Genomic DNA, 10,320 nt, shown 5'->3' with positions numbered 1-10,320 from the left:
AATCCAAATCAATCATTTAACCCTTCACATGATTGCAGCATGAGGAAAGGGTACAAAACAAGACCAAATTCAACACAATGAGAAGGGCCGTATCCCAAATCCCACCCCTCTGGAGCATGGAGATGTAGTTTAGGACAGCAGGAAGTCTTAGGCTAGTAGAACCCTACCTCGCCTGTGAGATTTTTCAAAAACACAGCTGGAAGGAGACAGGTGCTACTTTCTGTAGCTCTGACGATTACAGCACTCCCTAGAAACAGAAGATCTGTGATTCAGCTCCTTTTTTATCTTTAGAAGACTCAAATCCACACTGACCTTTATCTGAAAGAATGGCCTCATCACCAGGTTATTGGTTGTCTAGAAAGGTATGGAGGGAAAAAGGAACTTTAACATAGAAATCATGCTCAATCAGGCAAGAAAGTTCTCTTAAGGCCATGGCAGTATTTTTATACTATAGGTGTGTGATATAAAATAACACAAGCCATCCTTGGAGCAGGAATGGATAGGATAGGCAGATATCCTCCATCCTTGCAGACAGCCTGAAGCACTAGACTACAGTGCTTGCACACAAACCTGAAAGTGGTTTCACCACTTCAAAGAAGTGGTTGAGATACCACCCAGAATGATGCAGAGATTACAGCAATCTCCTGGGAGGTGGGGAATGTAGGTTAAGTTTCCCCATTCCCATCCTTGCCTCCCTGCCCCAGACAAAACTCAATGAATTTGAATGTGCTGTTTTCTGTGCAAGTGCTGGAACTACTGAGCTATTGTGTAATTTAGGTGCACCAGCCAAGTCCTCTTTGGGGTTGCCCTAGAATGGCATTTAGGTAGATGAACAGTTTTCTACATCCTGGAGGAAGACAGGAAATTTTATTTTAAAAAATGCCAGGGGATACTCCTTGCATAGGAGGTTAGACTAGATGCCATTTCTATGGTACTACTGCATCTATCATAGAATGCCCTGGGTTGGAATGGATCCTAAAGATCATCTAGTTCCAACCCCCCTGTCATAGGCAGGGAACCTTCCACCAGACCATGTTGCTCAAAACCCCATCCAGCCTAGTCTTAAACACCTCCAGGGGTGGGGAATTCATAACACCTCTGGGCAACCTATTCCATTGCCTCGGCATCCTCGCAGTAAAGAATTTCTTCCTAATATCTAATCTAAACCCACCCTCCTTCAGCTTCTAAGGCCATTCCCCCTTGTCTTATCACTGTCCAATTTAGGTGCCTCTGGATAGATGGCAGCCAGTCAGGATTTCAGAAGTTTGACTTGGGTATCCTAACCCTAAAAACAGTGACGTTTCATTGCCTTGGCCCCAGAAATCTGCAGCCTAAAGACTGGCCCTGGTCTTGGGGAAGCCAAGCAAATTCTGATAACGAGTTGCCATCAAGTTATTTGGCCATAAATGCAAACGTGCGTGGATACTGGAAGTGAACCCCTCAGCCCCTCCACACTGTCTGCTCCCAGTGTAACCTTCAGTCTCCCCAGTTCTGGCAGCACCCGTCAAACGTCCCTCAACAACCTTCCCCACTTCCTTGAACTTTATTTCACCCAAGGCCTCCTTCATACTGCTGCAGGCTTCCTCCCGTTGTCGCAGTGCCTGGTTTTATTATTCCGAGTTATCCAATAAGCCCTGGGAATGACATCCTTCTGGCCCTCTCTGCTGCGTTGCCGCCTCCAGCGAATCAAGCTGTGTACACACCAGTTAGACAATTTGCCTACTGTTGTTCCTGACCCCTTATCTCTGCCCCCACCCCCGCCTCGGTGTTTATGCTTAATGGATTGGGAGTTCCTTGCACGATGAACTTCCTTTTTGCCTCATGGGAAGCACACAGAGTATAGTGAGTGACCTCTCATGTCATAAATAACTGCAGGACAGCGGACCGTGCTCTCCCTAGAGGGAACCACTGCCTTGGGTCGGTCGGTGAGCAAGTGCCCGGCTCCCTGCACAACACCCGCATCTGCCCGAAGCACCATAGCGCACTCAATGCCACTTTCTAATCATTTTCTCCAAACATCCCATTTCCTGTTCTTTAAATAGCACCTCAAAGATTATTTTAAAGGCTTTCAAAACACTCTTGCCGCCGGTTTTGGGTTTGGAGTGGGTTTTGTTGGTTGGGGTTTTTTTTTAGCCTTCTTGCATGACGATATTTTCACGTCGTGGGAGACAGGAACAGCTCGAGGAAGCTGCGAAGTTGCACGGAGTACCCGGGGGAGGAAAGGCGGGGGGGGCAATACGGTTTCTAGGACAGTCCACCTGGCACCGACGTTTTGGTATTGCACACACTTTCGGTGCAGAGCTGAGAGTTTCGGGATGACTCTGGAACTTTATACCCCTCTCGGGGGTAGCCCGCCCGGAGCGGGGCGAGGGGCCCGGAGGAGGGCGGCGGCGCTCCGCGGAGTCCCTTTCCCAGCAGAGAGGCCGAGATGCAAAGGAGAAATGACAGCATGGAAAACGCAGTATTTTTATCGGGGCCAGTGCCCGGGGTGAGGGGTGGGCGGAAAGTGCCACCCTCTCTCTGTCTCTCCTCCCTTGCCCTCAGCCGCCCACGCCGGCAGCGGCATCAAAGGGAATCTCCCTTGTCGCGCCGTGTCAGCACCGGGGATGAGCGCACCGGCCCGTCATGGCATTTTCGCTTCTCCCGGCGCTTACTCAACAGGCGGGAGGGGAGGGAGGGCTGCTTCGGAGGGGGGGCGGGGGGAGGACTCCCAACCAGCGCCGCTTCTGCCATGAGGTCACCGCGGCGCTATGCGCTGTGCCCGCCGCCGCCCCTGCTCCGCTCCGTTGCGTCAGGCAGGGGGTATCCCCGCCGCGGCGGGCCGAGCGGGGCATCCCCGCCGCGGAAACACCCGCGCTGCTACGCGCGTCCCTCGCCGGCGGGGCGGGGGGGTGATCCTGCCTCCGTCCCCTCCCCCGCCTCCGCAGCACCAGCCCCCCGCGCAGGGGGCGCTCGGCCGTGGCTCGGGAATGTCAGCGGTGTTTCGCCGGCGGGCCGCGCAGGGACGGCATGCGATGCGATACGGAGGGAAGGCAGCGCGCCGCGCCGAGGGAATCGCACCGAGCCGGCCGCGCCGAGGGGAACTCCAGCCACAGCCACCAAGAGACTTTTTTTTTCTTAGGAGGAAGACGGGTCTGGCACCCCCCGCCAGCGTGCGGCGGTGGCTTTCCCCCTCCCCCATCCCCACCGTGGGGGCTACCGGGAGGATGGGTGTGCGCGCCGGGGTCCCCGTGCGCTGCCCCGCACTCCACCCCCTGCGCAGAGGAAGCCGGGCGGGGGCGTGGCCCCACGACAATGGGACTCGCCGGCGCTATAAATACCCGCCCGCATCTATATTTGGTTTGGCCGGATCACAACCGGGGGGGGCCGGCAGGGGGGTGTCCCAAAAATATCCCCGCGCTCCCGCCCGCCGCCGCCGCCGCTCAATGGGCTCCGGCCCCGCCCCCTCCCTCGCGCGCGATCCCGAGCGCCTCGCGCGGGGCCCGGCGGGGCTAAATTTAGCAACGCCGCTTGCGTCAATGACGCGGCCGCCGTGCGTCAGCCCCGCCGCGCCCCGCCCCTCGGAACGGGGCCCGCCGCGTCCTGTGCGTGGATTGGCCGCGGCGGCGGCACGAGGGCGGTGACGTGGGGGCGCGGGCTGGCCCCCGCCGGGGGCCGGCGGCGTCCGGAGGGGAAGCGCGGCCGCGCGGGGAGCCCGGCGGGTTCCCCCGCGGGGGGAGCGGGCTCTGGCAGCGCCGCGGCCCCGCAGGGAGGGAGCGAGGGAGGGAGGGAGGGAGCGGGGGACGCCCCGGCGCCCGGGGGGAAAACGGCGCGCACCGCCTCGGGAAGGGGATCCCGGGCTCGAACGTGGCCGTCGCGCCGCCGGCCCGCGGCTTCCGCCGAGCCCTGCTCCAGCCGCGGCTTTGCCTCCCCGGGAGGGAGTGTGCTCCGCGGCGGTGCCGGCGGCGGGATGGTGGAGCGAGAGGCGAAGCGAAAGTGCCGCTGCTGCCGCCGGTCCGTCCTCCTCGGGGCGGCAGGCGCCCCGTCCGCTCCGGCTCCCGTCCGTCGGGAGGACTCGCTCGGCGGAGCCCCTCTGTGCGAAGCACAAGCGCAGCACCGGCCGTCACGGCTGCAGTGACACTCGCGAACATCCCGGCCGCCGGCGGTGAATGTAAACACGGCACCGGGCTCGGCGGCGGGCGGCTGCTGCCAGCGGAGACAGCGGGGGAGTCGTCCGCCGCCAGCCCGGTACCCCAGGCAGACACACGGACACCGAAAGACACACGGACACGGGCAGTCACAAGCAGGCGGCAGCCCGGACGCTCCTCAGGGCCGCTCGCACTTGTGCCCGCTCTGTGAGCGGCACCTCCCGCAACCTGCTCCTTGCTCCTGCGCACTGGAAAGTTTCGAAAGAAAAGAAAAAGAGAGTGAAAAAAAGGGGGAAAAAAAGAAAAAAAAATGAAAAAGTTGGAGAAGAGAAAATAATCCGGGAAAAAATTAAAAAGCAAAAAGAAAAAACGTTTAAAAAATGAAAAATTAAAAAGTGAAAGAAACCTTTATTAATCAATCCTAAAAGTTCCACTAAGTAACCAAGCAAAGCTCTTTTCATTTGAGCCACTTCAGTAAAGGTACACTAATTTTGTTATTATAACTATCTCACTAATAATAACAATAGTTATTAATATTATTATTATGATCAGATTTGGGAGCGACTCGCCGGGCTGCGGCGGGCAGGCGGCTCCGAGGCGGCCGCCCGGCCGTGCCGTCCCGCTGCCGGCGGCTCAGCACGGCTCTGCCGGAGCCGCGCACCGCTCCGCAGCTCTCGGCTGTGCAGAGCAGAGCTCGGCGCGGCGCGGTGCGGCGGGAGCGCGGCGCACACACTGGGGCGGGGGGGGGGGGGTCAGTAGCGTCAGGCTCCCATGGCGTCACTATTGACGTTTCGCATTCCAGCCGCTCTATGGAGAGGCCGCTAGGGCTCCTCTCACATAAATGACGTTCAGAGAGAGGGAGCGGGAGAGCAGCGCAGAGAGGCGCCTCCGTCCCCTCTCTCCGGCGCAGGCACACGCGCACCCCGGGGCACTCGCACCGGGACGCGGGCACAGGTCCCGGCCCGGCTCCCGCCGCACACACACAAAGGCACATCGCGGCGGCGGCCGCCGCTCGGCATCCCTCGCCCGCCCGCCTGCTCACTCCCTCCCTTCGCCCGGGGACGGGCTCCTGACTCCTCAGGCTTTTTCAATCCTTTTCCATGCCTCGGGATAACGCACCCTCTGGACCTGCAGCTACCCGGAGTCTGAGGGATTTTGTGTCTCGGGTCCTGCCGCTGGACAGCGCCTACACACGCCTTTAAGGAAGCGGGCACCTACAAACTAGATGTAAAGACGGAACCTCCACAGCAACCGAGTACGTATGCGAGTGAACGGGAGCGGCTGAGGGAGAGGGACAGCGCGGCAAGTCCCCGCTCCGTGAAAGTTGCGCCGCCGGGGTAGAGATGCTGGGGAGATGCCGGCGGCGAGCGATGCGGCTCGGCCGACGCGCTGTCGTGCCGGGCTCTCGCTGAAACTTTTCCCTCACCTTCCCCCCCTCCTCCCCCATCCTCCCCGTGGATGTTCAATTGCCGCTCGTCTTCCGAGCGTCCCTGCCGTCTCGGCAACTCCTGCTGTGCGCGGGGCACTGCTGCTCCTCGCAAACGGGAGGGCTGTGGTTGAGCGGAGCGGGAGCCGGAGCCGGTGGTACTAAGGTATTTCTGCTAGTTGTTGTCATGGAAATGATGCTGCCGGCGGCGGCGGGGAGTTTACAGCGCCGGTGATGAATGGCAGCAATTTGTCTCCCTCCTTTAGCCGCGCTTGGGAAATAGGTGGTTCTGTTTGCACAAGTTCAGCTGTCTAATAGGGACGGCGAGGCAGGTTGAGCTCATCTCACTTTGGGAGAGAGCAGCCCCCCTCGGCAGCCCAAAGAGCTCGCCCAAGAGGTAATTGCTGGAATGTGACATATTGTATTGAAATGAGACGGGATGTTTGCACGGCACGTCTGCCCGGCATCTGCTCCTCGGAAATGTGCACTTTTCCCTTCGGAGGTCAGAAGTGGTAACGAGGGGCCGCGGTGCCCCGGCACGGGCGGTACCGTGCGGGGAGGCTGGGCTGCGCCGCCGCTGCCCCGCTCCCTGCCCCCGCGGCGCCTCTCGCCTTTGCCTTCTCGCCTTAATAGCTGCGAAAGAAGTTTCAGTCTTGGAAAGAGGCGAGAAAGCGCGGGCGTTGGGTTGTGATATTGTGCAGAGGGACAGTTATCGGGGCGGCATTATCGCGATAGCCTATCGCGGGCGGAGATGCCGCTCACCTTAGCGCGGCTAGTTAAGAACGCTGTTACTTAACTTGCAATTTTTGGATACGATGGAATCCGTGAGAGGATATTTCCCAGGGAAAGGGCGTAAAACACTGGTTTATGTAGGGGGATTAGTGTGTTGGGATAGGATTTTTTTTTTCTCCAGGAAAAAAAAAGTTTGGGAATGAAACGCTAACTTTTATCCAAGCCGCTTCACTCGATTACATTCTTCGCCCTATTTTTCTCTCCTCCGTGGAGACCGTTGTATGCTGGAGTCAAGCCCCGGTAAAAAACAATGGACTAAACCAGACCAGACGGTTTCTTCGGAGGTGAATCTCACGCGATCTCGTGGATATTTGCTGGAGTGACCGTGCGGCTTGGGGCGATCCCTCCCACTCCCCCCCCCCAAAAAAAAAAAAAATCGCCAACTAACCGGCGGTGGAAATCCAGCACGAAACTTTTTAATTGAATGGAGCTTCCCCCTCCGCAGTCCCTCCCGGGTAAATGAAGGTTTCGAAACTCGCCTGAAGAAGTCACAATCACAATGGAGTGTTTCACGGTTTCCTCCTCGTATTACAGGGTGGGGAGGGGTGTCACTCGGGGCTGAATGTAAAGTGCACGGAGGAAGAAAAGAGCTTTGACAAGGGTAGTTATTTCCTCCTAATTTACAGCCCTTACGGCCCTGCGCTCCTGGCTCGGGCGGCGGCAGCCCGGAGGGGTGCTGCGTGGTTAAAAGCGCAGCGAGTGTCTCTAGGTAACCGGCGGCTCGGGGGGGCAGAGAGGAGCCCTAGGGCGCTCCGCGCCGAGCGGGAAACCGCCTCGTAGGAGCTCGTAAGGGAACAAAACCCTCGGGAGAGAAAGGGATGAGCTGACGGGCACTTAACACCCCGGGAGCTGGCGGGGGTTCAAAGGCGAGGGGCGCGGGGAAGGCAAAAGAAAGACGAGGAGCGGGCGAAAGAGTCGCCGGGGAGCGGCTTCCGTGGGCAGGGGCCGGCGCGGCCGAGCATCCCCCGCGCTGCCGCGGAGCCCGGCTGGCAGCGCCCGGAGGGTCGGGGGGAGGCGGCTGGGCTGCGCTCCCTCCCCCGCGCCGGCGATGATGGGCCCGGAGACACCGCACAGGGTTAGCCGGGCCGGCAGGACACCCCTCAAGTCTGACCGGTACCTTGCATAGAAACTCCCAGCCTGCTTTTCCCCGGTCTCTGCATCCCAAATAGAGAAAGTTCTCACGGGGAAGTGGACGCTCGGGGATGCTGTCCCGCTTGTTGTAGTCACCCCGCCCGGAGTTCTCCTCTTGCCTTACCCAGGCTCCTCTCCCGGAGAACAATCCGGCGGCTCCGTTGTCCCAGCCCGGTGCTCTCTTGCCTTTTGTGTGACGAGGGAGCCGGCAGGAATGCGCTCCCCGGCCGGCTCCCCCTTCCCACCCGCGGGGCGAGGCGGGCGTTGGCGTGCGAGCGCGGGGGACGATGCCCCCACGTCCCCCCGAGGCGTCGCGCCGGGGGGAGGCGGGGGGCTCCCCTCTGCCCCGCCGGGCACCGCCGCCCCTGACTGTGCCTTGTCTCCCGCCGCTGGCGGACAGAGCCCGGGTCGGAAGAGCGCCCCCCGCCCAGGCCAGGCCCCGGGCCCGCCTCCGCAGAGAGGTCCCAGCCGGCACCCACCCCGCCGCCGCCGCCGCCCGCCGCCGCCTCCGTCCGCACCTCCAGCCCCACCATTCAGCGCGCAAGATACCCACCAGGTAAGCTGGCGCTCCGGGAGAAGGGCAGGAGGAGGAGGAGGAGGAGGAGAGGGGTGCGGGAGGTCCTGGCGCGGCCCCTACCCTTCCCAAATCCCTTTGGCATCACCGGCCCCCGACGTCCCGGGGAGTTTAAATCCCCAGAGGATCAGAGCAGCGCGTGCCTTTGGCGGCGCTTTCGGCGGTGCCGTGCCTGGGCGCACGGGGTTGCGAGCCCCTCGCCAAAGACGTGCCAGACTTAAGGGGAAGCTGCTTGGGGGTGCTAGTGTCCCTGTGAGGCGCCCAGCTTGCCTGGCGTTAAACTGGGCATCCTTTACCTCGCGTTCTCGCGAAGAAAGCAGAACACCATGGTAATAGCTCCTAATGTCCCTGCCCCGATGCTTTTAGCTATTCATTTAGGTTTTGATGACAGGTTGCTCTTTAATGCACCTCCTGTGGGGCCTTTCCTTTTCTTGTTGTAATATTGTTGGATAAAGAAAAAATCCCAGGTTATTTACTTTGCAGGGGAATTAATACCGGTGCCCTAAGTGGAAAAGTAGGGGTTAGACTTAGACAAGTGCGCTGGCAAAAGGCGAGGTAGGAGGAGTCCCACAGAGCCAGGAGAGACCAGACCTTTAGGTTAGGGATATTTTTTCAGTCCTCCGGTCAGAGTTATTTTAGACTTCTGTTTTTCTACTCCACTTTACACAGAATTCAGTGGCGTGACACTGTTATGCTCAGAAAAATGCAGTAAAAAAGGGCATAATGATCTGTTCCCTTGAACTCCTGCTCATTTTCTGAGCTAGCAAAAAAGTGTTTTTCCTTCATAGAGCTGTGTATCAACACGTCCAGTTGTGACATTAGCTGTGAATTCACTCTGTTGTGTTCCTCCGTCAGTTCTCAGTGGAGGTGTGTGGAAAGAATTTCTTTCCCTTTTTATTTGATTAAGCACTCATCACTACGGTTTAACAGCCAGTCCTTAAACTAACAAATGATAATGATACGACTTGCCAGGAAATGTGTGTGCGTGGAATGGCATGGACAGAAATTGACAGGAAAAAAAAGAGAACAGTAGAATAATACATAAATAACATTGGGAGGCAAGGCTTAGGGGGGAGGGTTGTCCTGCCTCCTTCTTCAAGCTTTTGCATTTAAGGCAGAGAAGGTCTTAATTTCAGGAAACAGCACTAATTTTTTTTTCTCATATTTTAGTGTTTTCTTGAGAAGGAGAAAGATGTGAATGGTTTGTGACAGCATGGTAATTCAAATTTGGTGCTTAGTTTAAATATGTTTATCTGCAAAGCAGGCAGGAAAGAATTAAAAGTTGATTTAACACAAATTATTTGGATTCCTGCATGCCAGGAGTGAGTATTTTAAAATTGTATGTGAAAAGAGTTCTTAAAATAATGAGGAAAACCTCATTATTTCCAAGGCAGTTTTTTGGTTTTTTTTTTTAACATGAATTATTTCTCAAGTGCTTCTGGAATATAAATTACCATGATTAAGAAGAGATGAACTGCACTTAATTTTGATATATGTTTTATCCGTATTTACTTTTCTCTTTATGAGAAAATTTATACTAATTGATGCATTTTATTCCTCTGCTGTGGAACCAAAATACACCACACACTTTTAGTTCAAGTTGCAAATATTGGTCTAGAATTTCACAGTGTTTAGTCAGGCAAACCTCAATGAATTGCAGAATTGGGTCTATTGCTTCCTGTGACCAGCAAATTACATGGCAGACTAGTAGGAGATGTAAAAGAAAATAACAATCAGAGCTTTTCAGCCAGGCACTGTGTTGCTTTGACCATCCCAGCTATCAGTGAACCGCATTAAGTTTCATGACTAATGAATAAAACCAACTGTATTACTGGCCTCAACTTTGCTTTCCCCTGAAAACAGAAATGCCACATACCTTTTATCCTATATTTTTGCAAATTGAAGGGGATGTTGTACCCTCCGCTTTTTAAAGAAGAACATTCTACCAAAGATAAGCCTTAAAACTAATAATGAAACTGCAACCTTAAATAATCAGCTGCCCGGAAATATTCTTCAAAAGTCCAGAGCTGAGTAAGCAAAATTGATGTTTGCAAGTCCTGAGTGGCAAACCTTGTGATTTGAGCAATTCCTCTGACATGCGCTGCAGATGCTGCTTCTTTTAAAATAAATACAATTTTTAATATTATACATTTGATAATCTCGTTTACCCTTTGTGAAAATTTTACGGCATGATTGCATGCATACAGAGGTAGGTTTAGAGTCATAAACTGTTCTCATTGTGCTTGTCTAATTCTCATTGACACCTATGT

At 56.1% G+C, this 10,320-nt stretch overlaps 1 protein-coding gene across 2 annotated transcripts in view; it reads left to right on the top strand.

Moving 5' to 3' along the window:
* Positions 1-4,936: 4,936 nt before the first annotated feature.
* NR4A3 (nuclear receptor subfamily 4 group A member 3) overlaps positions 4,937-10,320 on the top strand; it is a 31,607-nt gene continuing 26,223 nt past the window's right edge. Inside the window, exons 1-2 of one of the 2 annotated variants that reach the window (XM_038127782.1) lie at positions 4,939-5,382; positions 7,877-8,032. The gene's annotated coding sequence lies outside the window, so the exon portion shown is untranslated. Of the gene's footprint in view, positions 5,383-7,876; positions 8,033-10,320 lie in introns of both variants that reach the window. The other variant, XM_038127783.1, reaches the window with a different exon arrangement.

The sequence above is a fragment of the Motacilla alba genome, chromosome 2, assembly GCF_015832195.1.
Source record: "Motacilla alba alba isolate MOTALB_02 chromosome 2, Motacilla_alba_V1.0_pri, whole genome shotgun sequence".
Taxonomy (NCBI): Eukaryota; Metazoa; Chordata; class Aves; order Passeriformes; family Motacillidae; genus Motacilla; species Motacilla alba.
Note: the sequence above shows the minus strand (reverse complement) of the source record. Positions and strands in the feature narration are given on the sequence as shown.